Source organism: Triticum aestivum, chromosome 3B, assembly GCF_018294505.1.
Source record: "Triticum aestivum cultivar Chinese Spring chromosome 3B, IWGSC CS RefSeq v2.1, whole genome shotgun sequence".
NCBI lineage: Eukaryota > Viridiplantae > Streptophyta > Magnoliopsida > Poales > Poaceae > Triticum > Triticum aestivum.
Genome location: NC_057801.1, coordinates 597007313 through 597017348, shown reverse-complemented (window position 1 = coordinate 597017348; position 10036 = coordinate 597007313). Strand labels below are relative to the sequence as shown.

The 10036-nt window shown below is 42.4% G+C and overlaps 1 pseudogene; it reads right to left on the bottom strand.

Annotated features, from left to right (window-relative positions):
• Positions 1-383: 383 nt before the first annotated feature.
• On the bottom strand, positions 384-2301 carry LOC123065830 (nicotianamine aminotransferase 1-like; annotated as a pseudogene).
• Positions 2302-10036: the final 7735 nt, after the last annotated feature.

Sequence of the window (10036 nt, the reverse complement as noted above, 5' to 3'; positions counted from 1 at the left end):
CTCGGTTTTCACCGGCAACTACGTCTCCCCGACTCACAGCTGGTGCCAGATGACGGATCCCGAGATCCGAACACCTCAAGTACCAGTGATGGGCCGAGTGGTGCAACGGCCACTGTAATTTTCCTCCACTGCTATGTACTCTCTCCGTTCCAAATTACTCGTCGTGGTTTTAGTTCAAATTTGAACTAAAACCACGACGAGTAATTTGGAACGGAAATATTAGTGGGGGACATTTCATCAGTGACAATTAAAATGTGGCACCTGCCACTGGTATGTAAATACTAGTGGCAGGTTAGACTTTGCGTTCGCTATTACATTCATCCGAGTTTGATTTCTCTCATATGCAACAAAGTTGCACATGCTCACCCCTAACTCTGCATATATTACTTCACCTCCTTAGCTTTGCCATGCCTGTTGCAGAAAGACTTGACCCTCTCCAGACCATCCTCGAGAAGGGGTCGATCAACGGCAAACGTAATACGGAGCCAATCCTTCATTCCCAGTCCACTCCCTGTAGTGCAAGAGCATGTGTTAATTTTCAGTTGCAGAATACTACCGTTAATTAGTACGTAATTGAACCAGCAGATACCCCACCCCGTGAATTGTAGCAAGAATATTTTCAGACTATGGAAGGAAGAGGTTTGTTCCTCCCAGTTAATTTGATTATTACAACATAGTCATGGGCCATGTAAACGATGTCAAAACAAGTTAAGTTACAATACCAAAACCAGATAGCAGCACAATGCATGTAATACTGTACAGTTGATAAGTCCAATGCATGATTGATTATATATGTACCAGGGCAAATGACCACGGATTCCTCTCGGGCAACCTTGGTGCAGAAGTCGACATCATCGTCGATGCCATCTAAGCAGCACAGGTCCAGCTTCACCATGACGACCATGGACCCCTCTGGTTTGTGAGGGCAGGTGATGCAGTCGATGTCGTTGAGTTTCTGGTAGCATATCTCCGCAGCCTCTCTCATCACGTTCATGGCGTTCTCGAAGAATGCTTCATCCGTTTTGGCGATGATTTGGGGTATAGCTCCCTGGTCAAGTTATATATTTCCACGGCGCTGAGAGAGAAACTACCAGCGCTGATACTACACACGAACATTTGCTTGGCACTAACCTGAACAAATGTTACGGGGTCTACCGAGATGCCACAGTAACTTATTATCGACTGAATAACCTGTTACCGAGAACAAATTAGGTTTTCTTTCAGATGTCATGCATGCATGACCAGATTCAATTCGCCACTTGAAAGCTGGGTCGTGCTACGTACCTTCTTGTCCCTGAGGACTCCCTTTGGATCGGATGCCGCGATCCAGCCAAGTCGCCAATCAGGCACCATCCACCACCGCTTGGAGATGCCTCCCAAGGTCACCACTGGAGCTGTCTCCCCAAACACACCCATGGGCACGAACGGCTTGCTACCAAAGACGCAATGGCCGTATACTTCGTCACTGATTACCATGACTCGGAGCTTCCTTGCGGTCTCTGCAATCTGTTTGATCATCACATATATGCAAGTATGCAACGTGCATCTCTCTGAAGTGGTGACCGTTTAAGGTAGATACGTACTACCTTGGCCAAGTGGTCATACGAGTAGACGCTCCCACAGGGGTTATTGGGATTAACGATGACCATGGCGACGGTCCTCTCGTCGGCGACAGCCTCTACTCCGTCGAGGTCGACCTCCCACCCCTTCTCCGGCAAAAGATCGAAGTGCCGGAACTCGAGGCCGCACAAGGCCGCGCGCGCCTCGTACGTTGGGTACCCCGGCCGCGGCAGCAGCACGTTGGCGCCAGGCGAGGCCAGCACGGCTATCATGATCTCGATGGCGTGGTTGCAGCCGGCTGTGAGCACGACGTCGCCTGCGGCCAGCTCGTAGGGGAGCTCGCGGGACAGGTACGCTGCGACGGCGCTGCAGCAGTACATATATAGGAGTATGCGTTTACTTTTGCTGCCTCGTATGAAACTTCGACTGACTGAAACAGAGAAGAAACTAAGGCTGCAGCGGCGCACCTGCGCGCGTCGGCCACGCCGGCGGCAGGGGAGTAGCGGCTGTGCTTGCCCGACAGAACGGCGGCGACGACGGCTTCCGTGGCCGCAGCCGCCGTGCGAAAGCACGCGAACGCCGAGGGGTCGCCGTGGCCGAACGGCGCGACGGGCCGCGGGTCGCTCGTGTCCAGGAAGTCATACACGCGGCGCACGAGGGAGCGGATGCTCTGCTGGCCGCCTCGAGCGCCGGGTTTTCCGCCCCAAAACGCCATTCCGCCTCTCCGCTCTTCTCCATGGTTGCCCGATCGAGGACGGGCGAGCTTGCGACAGTGTGCGTCGGGCGGTGCCTCTCATGCGTGTGCGTGTTTACCTAGGAAATGCTAGGTCGTCGGCTCACTTGTTTCTCACGGCGGGACTGTCTAAGTGACATCGAATGTTTTGTCAACTACACGTAGGAGGCACGCGACCCGTTCTAACTTCGTGTGCGTGAACTCCGTGCGAAATTTTGTGAAGTTTGAACATTCAAGGAGCTCGTGGCACAAAAAACATATTTCGGATGTCTGACAAACTTTTAAAAATCGCACAGTTCACGCCTGATTTTGTCTTTTTTGCCACGACATTCTCGAATGGCCAAACCTCACAAAATTTTGCACGGAGTTCATGACAGGAGCATCTTGCACCACCAAAAAATCTATTTTTTTTGAACTTCTTTCCTTTTTAAATCACGGTACTGTCCCCCAGGCTCTGGGTTGAATTATCGAGTGTTTTGTTCTTTTCTTCTTTTTTTCTTCTCTTTTCTATTTTTTCACATGCTAAACCATGAATATTTTTACAACTCGTGAATATTTAAAAAGGGAGTGGCTAGGTAAACTCGTGAATATTTTTTCACATGCTAAATCGACTGAGATTTAACCTAGTCTCACTCAAGTGACATATAGTATATAAGAACAAAAAAGGAAAATTGAAAAGAAAAAAAATGTACAAATCTCCATGCAAAATCAAAGGAATATAACATCGATTGAGACATAACGAAATGTCAGCTGACTGAGACTTAACAAAACTAATTTAAAAATACTATGAACTTGTTCTATAATTCACTAATATTTTTTGTATTCCATAAATATTTTAAAATGCATGAACATTTTTAAGTATGTGAACATTTTTTAATTTAGAAAACTTCAAAATTCATGAACATTGTTTTAAATCCACAAATACTTTCTATTTTGTTTTTTACTTCATGTTTATTTTAATCCAAGATTTTTAAAATACTAGAACTTCTTTTGATTGAATGAACTTGTTCAAATAAAAAAATATGGTGGTTATTTTCTGAGCTAGCAATGGAGCAGGCGGAAAATAACTAAACGAGCGAGTGAGAGGTTCATGATCCGGCACATATGAGTGCTATAACAATAATCTAACGGTTTCAACATGGAATAAGAGCTCCCAAGGGACTCACACAACCACCATCGACTGACACCAAAGTCGAAACGTGTGTCGAAGCTAATTCCGGCAGATCCCTCGGTAGAGTATCCCGCCGTGGCGATTAGGTCAAAGAGAAAACATGAGACATATTTACTCAGGTGCAGGCACTCCTTACGAGATAAAACCTTACCCCTGCTCGTGTATATTGCGATTGTAATGTGCAAAGCATAGGTAATACAACAATATTATAATATGTTGTATCAATTGTCTTATATAAGATATTGGGGCCCCAAGGATTACACAACCTAGTCGGTTATTGTAAGTGCATCTAGTGCCACCCCTAGTTGATTTTGGAGTATTGACGACAAACGTGATTGAGGGACTAATGTGTTTGTGAGAATTGCAGGATAACACAGGTAATAGTCCCTCATTAATTTGGTTTACCTACCAGAGATGCCCCCTAAAAATGTGTGAAGACAATGGTGGTTCATGAAGACTTTCATGATGAAGATTATTACGTTTGAATATATTCACTTGAAGACTATTGAGTGCGAAGACATAGATGTTTCGAATTTTCATTTCTTTTTTATTGAGTCATAGGAACCACCGTACTGTTAAGTGGGGTCCCAGTGAACAATGTCAGAGTGACTGATGTGATGCTCAACCAAATCCTATTTCTTCGAACGAAGACAATGAGAGCAAACCTTATCCAGAGCTGGATGAGTCAGCTTTGCTTGTAGCCCAAGCCAAGCTCCCGCGTGTGTTTGAAATCTGACCGTTAGACACGTGTCGGTTCTTTAGTGACCCAGGGTCATTTCGGACATATCAGGTCGGGTTGCCACTTGGCTATAAATAGCCCACCCCCTACACCATAAATTGGTGGCTGCTCAGAGTTATTGCACGGCTTTTGTCATTTGAGAGCAACCCACCTCTGAAGCATTTGAGAGAGAGACCCTTGCAAGGACAAAGCCCGAAACACCCAGAGCCAAAGAGTGTTAGGCATCACTGAAGTCTTTCTATCCACGTGATCTGAAGACTTGTTACACTTGAGGACTGTGAATCCTCCAGCCGGTTAGGCGTTGCGTTCCGAGCACCCAAGAGTCATTGTGGATTGCCGGTGAACGAAGTCTGTGAAGGTTTGGAAGTCTACCTTGAAGACTTACCAAAGTGATTGGGCGAGGACTGAGTGTCCTTAGTGAAGGAAATATGCCCTAGAGACAATAATAAAGTTATTATTTATTTCCTTATTTCATGATAAATGTTTATTATTCATGCTAGAATTGTATTAACCGAAAACTTAGTACATGTGTGAATACATAGACAAAACATAGTGTCCCTAGTATGCCTCTACTTGACTAGCTCGTTAATCAAAGATGGTTATGTTTCCTAACCATAGACACGCGTTGTCATTTGATGAACATGATCACATCATTAGGAGAATGATGTGATGGACATGACCCATCCGTTAGCTTAGCATTATGATCGTTACAGTTTCATTACTACTGCTTTCTTCATGACTTATATATGTTCCTCAGACTATGAGATTATGCAACTCCCGAATACCGGAGGAACACTTTGTGTGCTACCAAACATCACAACATAAAAGGGTGATTATAAAGGTGCTCTATAGGTGTCTCCAAAGGTGCTTGTTGGGTTGGCATAGATCGAGATTAGGATTTGAAACTCTGTGTTTCGGAGAGGTATCTCTGGGCCCTCTCGGTAATGCTCATCACTATAAGCCTTGCAAGCATTGTGACTAATGAGTTAGTTATAGGATGAAGTATTACGGAACGAGTAAAGAGACCTGTCGGTAACGAGATTGAACTAGGTAAGATGATACCGACGATCGAATCTCGGGCAAGTAACATACTGATGGCAAAGGGAACAACGTGTGTTGTTATGCGGTTTGACCGATAAAGATCTTCATAGAATATGTGGGAGCCAATATGAGCATCCAGGTTCTGCTATTGGTTATTGACCAGAGATGTGTCTCGGTCATGTCTACATAGTTCTCGAACCCGTAGGGTCCGCACGCTTAACGTTCGATGACGATATGTATTATGAGTTATGTGTTTTTGATGACCGAAGTTTGTCCGGAGTCCCGGATGAGATCACGGACGTGATGATGAGTCTTCAAATGGTCGATACATAAAGATTGATATATTGGACGGCTATATTCGAACATCGGAAGTGTTCCGGAAAGTTTCGGGTAAAACCGGAGTGCGGGAGGGGTTATCAGAACGCCCTGATACGTCTCCAACGTATCTACTTTTCCAAACACTTTTGCCATTGTTTTGGACTCTAACTTGCATGATTTGAATGAAACTAATCCAGACTGATGCTGTTTTCATCAGAATTACCATGATGTTGTTTCATGTGTAGAAAACAAAAGTTCTTGGAATGACCTGAAAATCCTCGGAGACAAGTTTCAGAAAATATAAAAAATACTGGCAAAAGATGAAGACCAGGGACCCACACCCTGTCCACGAGGGTGGGGGCGCGCCCCCTGTCTCGTGGCCCCCCTGCAGCTCCGCCGACCTCAACTCCAACTCCATATATTCCGTCTCACGGAGAGAAAAAATCAGAGAGAAAGTTTCATTGCGTTTTACAATACGGAGCCGCCGCCAAGCCCTAATCTCTCTCGGGAGGGCTGATCTGGAGTCCCTTTGGGGCTCCGGAGAGGGGGATTCATCGCCGTCGTCATCTTCAAGCATCCTACATCACCAATTTCATGATGCTCAGCGCTGTGCGTGAGTAATTCCATCGTAGGCTTGCTGGACGGTGATGGGTTGGATGAGATTTACCATGTAATCAAGTTAGTTTTGTTAGGGTTTGATCCCTAGTATCCACTATGTTCTGAGATTGATGTTGCTATGACCTTGCTATGCTTAATGCTCGTGACTAGGGCCCGAGTGCCACGATTTCAGATCTGAACCTATTATGTTTTCACGAATATATGTGTGTTCTTGATCCTACCTTGTAAGTCTATAGTCACCTATTATGTGTTATGATCCGACAACCCCGAAGTGACAATAATCGGGATACTTCTCGGTGATGACCATAGTTTGAGGAGTTCATGTATTCACTATGTGTTAATGCTTTGGTCCGGTTCTCTATTAAAAGGAGGCCTTAATATCCCTTAGTTTACACTAGGACCCCGCTGCCACGGGAGGGTAGGACAAAAGATGTCATGCAAGTTCTTTTCCATAAGCACGTATGACTATATTCGGAATACATGACTACATTACATTGATGAACTGGAGCTAGTTCTGTGTCACCCTATGTTATAGCTATTACATGAGGAATCACATCCGACATAATTATCCAGCACTGATCCATTGCCTACGAGCTTTTCACATCTTGTGCTTCGCTTATTTACTTTTCTGTTGCTATTGTTACAATCACTACAAAACCCAAAAATATTACTTTTGCTATCATTACCATTACTATCATACTACTTTGCTACTAAATACTTTGCTGCAGATACTAAGTTATCCAGGTGTGGTTGAATTGACAACTCAACTGCTAATACTCAAGAATATTCTTTGGCTCCCCTTGTGTCGAATCAATAAATTTGGGTTGAATACTCTACCCTCAAAAGCTGTTGCGATCCCCTACACTTGTGGGTCATCAAGACTAATTTCTGGCGCCGTTGTCGGGGAGCATAGCTCTATTCTCTGAGTCACTTGGGATTTATATCTGCTGATCACTATGAAGAACTTGAAAGATCAAAGAACTAAAATCTATCCCTCAACTACGAGGGGAGGTAAGGAACTGCCATCTAGCTCTGCACTAGATTCTCCTTCTGTTATGAGTAAGCTTGCGACACCTAAACCTGCTACTACTATGAATTCTGATATGTCGCATGTTATTGATGATGCTACTTCTGCTATGCATGATACTTATGATGAAACTACTTCTATGCTTGATACTACTGTGCAATTAGGTGAATTTCTTGATGAACAACTTACTAAGGCTAGGGAGAATGAAATTATTGAAAATGAAATTATTGATGAAAGTGATGATGAAGGTTCTCCTCCTAATTATGAATTGCCTGTTATTCCTGAGGGTTATGTTATGGATGAAGAAACTGCTAGAGATTTTCTTGCTTGCAATGATAGATTAGATCTTAAGAAATTGTTAGCTAAGCTGGAACAAAAGACTTAATGCTAGAATGAAACATGACCCCTCTTTTGCCACTTCACCTATCTTTGTTACTGATAAGGAATATGAATTCTCTGTTGATCCTGAGATTATTACTTTAGTTGAATCTGATCCTTTCTATGGCACTGAATATAAAACTGTTGTGGCACATCTTACCAAGTTAAATGATATAGCCACCCTGTTTACTAATAGTGAGACGTCTCGCTATTATTACATCCTTAAGATATTTCCGTTCTCATTAAAGGGTTATGCTAAGACTTGGTTTAATTCTCTTGATCCTGGTTGTGTGCGTAGTCCCCAGGATATGATCTATTACTTCTCTGCTAAATATTTCCCTGCTCATAAGAAACAAGCTGCCTTGCGGGAAATATATAACTTTGTGCAAATAGAAGAAGAGAGTCTCCCACAAGCTTGGGGGAGGCTTCTACGATTACTTAATGCTTTGCCTGATCATCCTCTTAAGAAAAATGAAATACTTGATATCTTTTATAATTGACTAACTGATGCTTCCAAGGACCACTTGGATAGTTGTGCTGGTTGTGTTTTCAGGGAAAGAACAGTCAACGAAGCTAAATTACTATTGAATAATATGTTGAATAATGAAAATAATTGGACTCTTCCTGAGCCAATTCCTGAGGCAATTCCTGAACCAATTGAGCCAACTCCTGAGCCTATTCCTAAACCTACTCTAAAGAAGAGAGGTGTTCTATTTCTCAGTCCTGAAGATATGCAAGAGGCAAAGAAATCAATGAAAGAAAAAGGTATAAAAGCTGAAGATGTTAAGAATTTACCACCTATTGAAGAAATACATGGTCTTAATATACCGCCTGTCGAAGAACCACATTGTCTTGATAACCCGACACAGGTAGTAAAGGTAAATTCCCTCTATAGATATGATAAAGTTGAAATCCCTTCTACTAAATTTCATAGCCCATGCTTAGATGAATTTGACGACTTTATGGATAAACAAGAAAATTTCAATGATTATGTTAGTAGAAAATTGAAAAATAATGCTTATATGATTAGACGCTTGAGTGATTATATGGCTAGAGTTAAGGGAGAATTTAAAATTACTAGTAAACATGTTTCTATGGTCACCACTCAAGCTGAACAAGTACTTAAGGCTCAGAATGAATTGCTAGAGAAACTAAATAATAAACATGACTTTGCTGTTAGAGTGGCTACTAGAACTGGTAAAATGACTCAGGAACCTTTGTATCCTGAAGGCCACCCTAAGAGAATTGAACAAGATTCTCAGAATAATAATCTAGATACTCCTAGTTCTTCTAAGAAGAAGAAAAAGAAAAATGATAGGACTTTGCATGCTTCTAGTGAACCTAATGTAGAAACACCTGAGAATCCTAATAATACTTCTATCTCTGATGCTGAAACACAATCCGGAGATGAACATGAACCTGATGATAATGCTAATAATGATGTTCATGTAGATGCTCAACCTAGTAATAACAATGATATAGAAATTGAACCTGTTGTTGGTCTTGATAACCCACAATCAAGAAACCAACGTTATGATAAGAGAGATTTTGTTGCTAGGAAGCATGGTAGAGAAAGAGAACCATGGGTTCAGAAACCCATGCCGTTTCCTCCTAAACCTTCCAAAACAAAGGATGATGAGGACTTTGAGCGTTTTGCTGAAATGATTAGACCTATTTTCTTACGCATGCGCTTAACTGATATGCTTAAAACAAATCCTTATTCTAAATATATGAAAGATATCATCACTAATAAGAGGAAAATACCTGAAGCTGAGATTTCCACCATGCTTGCCAACTATACCTTTAAGGATGGAATACCTAAGAAACTTGGTGATCTCGGAGTACCTACTATACCATGCTCCATAAAGAGAAATTATGTTAAAACTGCTTTATGTGATTTAGGAGCCAGTGTTAGTGTTATGCCTCTTTCCTTGTATCGTAGACTTGAATTAAGTAAGTTGACACCCACTAAGATATCTTTGCAACTGGCTGACAAATCAACTGCTACTGTCGGCATTTGTGAGGACGTGCCTATTGTTGTTGCAAACGTTACTATCTTAACAGACTTTGTCGTTCTTGATATTCCTGAGGATGACAGTATGTCAATTATCCTCGGTAGACCCTTTTTAAATACTGCAGGTGCTATTATTGATTGCAACAAAGGCAATGTCACCTTTCATGTTAATGGAAATGAGCACACGGTACATTTTCCGAGGAAACAACCTCAAGTTCATAGCTTAAATTCTATTGAGAAAATTCCATCAATCATTATTGGAGGTTTTGAATTTCCTCTCCCTACTGTCAAGAAAAAGTATGATATACTTATTGTTGGGGATGTCCATATCCCCTTTGAGGTAACCTTGTGTCACTTCGAAATTTCTCCGGTTCCGTGTTATTCGGAATGAGTTTGTTAACAAGACTTGATCAACCTTGTTAGTGGATTCATTTTGA